The following is a 4,081-nucleotide window of genomic DNA, read 5'->3' as shown; positions in this document are numbered from 1 at the left end:
TTTTTCTCCTTGATTTGTGTATTAATATGATGAAAACTGCCTACGAACAAGAAGTCCCAGACAAAACCCAGAAACCCATTTCCTCTTGGGGAAAGGGGAGCCATAGGCATTCCTAGATCTGCTGTTTTTCCTGGCTTTTATGAAAGCACCTTAAGCTTCTCAGTGCAGAGGTGTTGCTGATCACAGAGCTGATCACAGAACACGTCATAGTGAGAAGTTCAACATGGAGCCAGTAGTTCTGTTTGTCCTAATTGTAGGGAAATACCAGTATTCACACAAATATTCACAACTCAACAAAAACGTGTGGAATAAATCGTTTGGTAAATTTTAATAATAAAAGCAATAGGTTTCTCCATGTAAGTAGTTAATAGTGTATGTAGACAGCCACAGCCATGCCCTCCCAAAGGACATGAAGTCGACATCTAGGAAGCCCTGGCAACCGGCGTTCCCTGCAAGAAAACGGCAGAGTAGAGGCTGTGGCAGAGGAGGTCTAGGCTCTTCTAGCAGCTGGACACACCCAGGCAGACCCTGAGCCCAGACATACAAGATATTAATAGGAATTATTCAATTACTAATAAAAAATCTTAAGGTCTTTCATGTCATATGAAATGCCTTTTTTCTGGACCCACAAATCTATTACTACAACACCATAGAATGGGGGACAGAAATGTTATTCAAATGCCCATTTATAGCTAATCATGATAAGTAGTATAACGGTAATATGGTCTTGTACCTAAATACTAAATATCTGGTTAAAAACTTATTTGAGCAGAACGGTGTAACAGGAAACTTAGCGGACCTAATGCAAACTCTTGTTTGAGGCTGAGGCTGCGTGCAAGGAAAGTGATATCCTTGGCTATCGAGTGACTTAACGTGCGTGATGCATGAGGGATCTTTCTTTCTCGTGCCGTTCTTGTGAGGCCTGTCGTCAGCGTCTGGTCGTTGCGTAGCAGCGGTCTGTGGCTGTCGCCGCGGTTTGGCTGGCTTCACTCGTTTCCATTTCTGCTGGTGTATTATGTTGGTTTACTGCTACATATCACACCCTACGGCAGACATTTCTGCGTTGGTTATGTGGAGTTTGCATTTTGGGGCCAGGAGAGTGTAATGGGAAGACCTTTGTACACAGCAAAAATATGTTTTATATGGATACATTTATATAAAAACAGAATAATTGAAAGAATGATTGATGGTGCCTCCATCCTGATAAATTTATTTCTGAGTTTGCAACAGAATCCCATCAAAAGGTATCTTTCTGTAAGATTTTAGTGTGACAAGCCAGGGAGGGCACGCTGGCTTGGATGTAGAGCCAGACAGAATACAACTTGCCCCGACAAGTACAGCTTTTTAAAAACCCAGCTTTCTTTGAGCACGCTATAAGTGCTAGACGAGCGCTAGATGTGCGACGAAATGATCGAGTTTAAAACATTATTGCCATAGGCTAGCTTCCGTTTCACCTCCTTAGCATCGATTTTCATATCTCTTTTGTGATAATTAAACCACGTCACCTGACGACAGTGGCTGAGAATTGCAAATCATAATAACATTTCATTAAAAATGAACATTCATACGAAAAGGATTGATACTATATACTGAAAGTTCGTGTTTTCTGACTGCCTGGCAAAACTGGTGGAAATCAAGACTTGTCGGGCTTGGCCAAGAATTTCAGCTCTATGCTGAGGGCCCATCTGATCAATTTCCTTCTTAGTGGACAATGATTTATGGTGGTGTCCTTGGGTTCTTTGTTTTAGGGAAATGAAAAAAATGAAATAAATGTAACAGAGTTTTATGTTAGTTTGAATGATGGACAGTAGTACTTTTATCCCCTCAGGGCTTGCCGTAGCTAGCAATGAGTAGTCCTGAGCTCTCATAAGAGAATTTTCTCTGAATTTTCTTGGGGTTTTGCCTGTGCCTATCACTCAATTACATAATTAATTCCATGAAATGAACATTGTGTACAAGTTATAACTCACAAGTCACAACATCCAAGTCAGAGTAAAGTCTTAAGTCACTCAGCGCAAGTCTAAAGTCAAGTCACAAGTCATTGTGGACAGTGGCGGCCATAAAAACGCTACTGATGTGCCACTGAGCAATGCATCATCCCCACAAGCTGCTCTCCTGGTGCCTTTCATGGCTGCTTACTGCTCATCAAGGGTGATGGGTTAAAAGCAAAAGGCACATTTTGTTGTGTGTACAGTGTGCAGTGCTGTGTTTCACAATGACAATCACTTCACCTTCACTTCACTTGTTTGTGCAACTTAAGTGCGAGTCTCAGACTCAAGTCCCCATATCTGCTGGATCTCTGCCCCATTCTGTCCTGTCCTATTGTGGACAGCTTAGTTTGACAACCTCTCCTACAAAATGGACAACCTGTCTCTCCAAGGATGCTGACTTCTCGTTTGCCAGAAGCCTCGTGGTCTGTGTGTGTTCTGCCAAGTTCCTCACCACCTGATTGCGCCTCCACCTAGAATGATCCTGGTGTGATGGAGATTGCCTAGTATTGCCTACTATTGCTCCTCTATGCTTTGGACCACATCGTCAGTGGCTCTTCCCAGCCCAGGCTCTGTCTACCTTGCTGCATTCTTCCCACAAGCTCTTGGTGCTGCCAGTCTGCAGATGGCACTCTCCAAACACTCTACTGCCTTCCATACATTATTTTATCAGTCTCTGAGTGTCCAGAGATCTTCAACACAACAGTATGACACTATAAGAGGACATTTTAGAAAAACACGCCTAGTTTTTGTGCAGAGCTTTGTAGCAGCATTGAGTGCAACTCAGTTTTTTGTGGAGCTCGTTAACTGTTCTGGGACCCCTAAAACCCGGTTTTTGTGTGGATGCAAGGCCAGATTGGATAGAAATTTTACCGTAAAAAACATTCTTGTCTGGTCTCAATTGTCCAAATGTGTCATATGTGAGCTGGATGCTGTGTTAATCCATTGCTTTCACTGAAAGTTTTTTCTGCATTGTTGTATGACTACTTTTCCTTGTATTTTTCTTACAGTTGATGGAGATAAAGAAAGACCAAATGCAGAAATCCAGACTGACTGAAGTGGGCAGAGTTTTTTTTTTTACATCCATCTTACATAAAAATACATTAGAGGATGCATCCTCTGAGGCAGGGGATATGCACAATGATGAGAACTGAAAATGAAATAAGGGCTGAGCTCTTGAAAAGACTGATGTCAGAAGATTCAGTTTGACAATTTCACTCCTCCCACCTTTCATAACATGACAAAGTGAAAAGTCTCATACAATGCCAGGCCACTGACTAAGAAAGTGACAGGCATTCAGTGATGCATCATTATGTTTTGTTGCTTTGTGGTGAGCCACTGTCTGCCGTTGCCTCAATTCAATTGGTAGTTTAGCAACATCAAAAAGCAACAGATGTTGTCACAAAACAACCAAGGGTGCCCGTTGTGACAGGGAGGCAAAATGAAGAGGCGAGACTAAGGGACATGCCCAAGGACACGCTACAGTGCAGTAGGACTCTCAGCAGAGACCCACAATGACTCTGGTAGAACAGATTGAAATATCTGCATAAATGTAGCGGTAAACTCTATCAGCCACAATTAGTCATTCGTTATTAGCTTCATTCATTATTAGAAAACACTTTTCAATGACCTTAGAGCCGTAAACAGTTGCACTGATTAAAGAAGCAATAAAACTACCAGATTCACACTAGTAAAGTGTCCTGCACATCAGCAAGTGTGAGTTTGACTACATCATTATTTCAAACTAAGACAGTCCTACAATACAAATGATCACAGTATCTACAGAGATGGTAAAACTATACAACTAAACCATCTATATTTAACTGGTGGCTGGTATAATTTCATTAATAAGGTATAGCAATGACACAGTTATTATGCATTCGGCTAATGAAGTCCATCTTTCCAAGCAACCATGGGGCCAAATTAATCTTAAATTGGCTACAGTCATATGTCCTACTTAGTGTGGATGAGCAAATCAAAAGTGTGTCTCCTTCGGTTGATGGGAGGGACAGGTTTTAGGTTGGGAGCCTTAGGAGGGATGTTTTTGCTGCAAGAGAATGAAAGTGACAGAAATCAGGATGTCCTACTGCAGT

Source organism: Denticeps clupeoides, chromosome 4 (assembly GCF_900700375.1).
Source record: "Denticeps clupeoides chromosome 4, fDenClu1.1, whole genome shotgun sequence".
Classification (NCBI taxonomy): domain Eukaryota; kingdom Metazoa; phylum Chordata; class Actinopteri; order Clupeiformes; family Denticipitidae; genus Denticeps; species Denticeps clupeoides.
Note: the sequence above shows the minus strand (reverse complement) of the source record.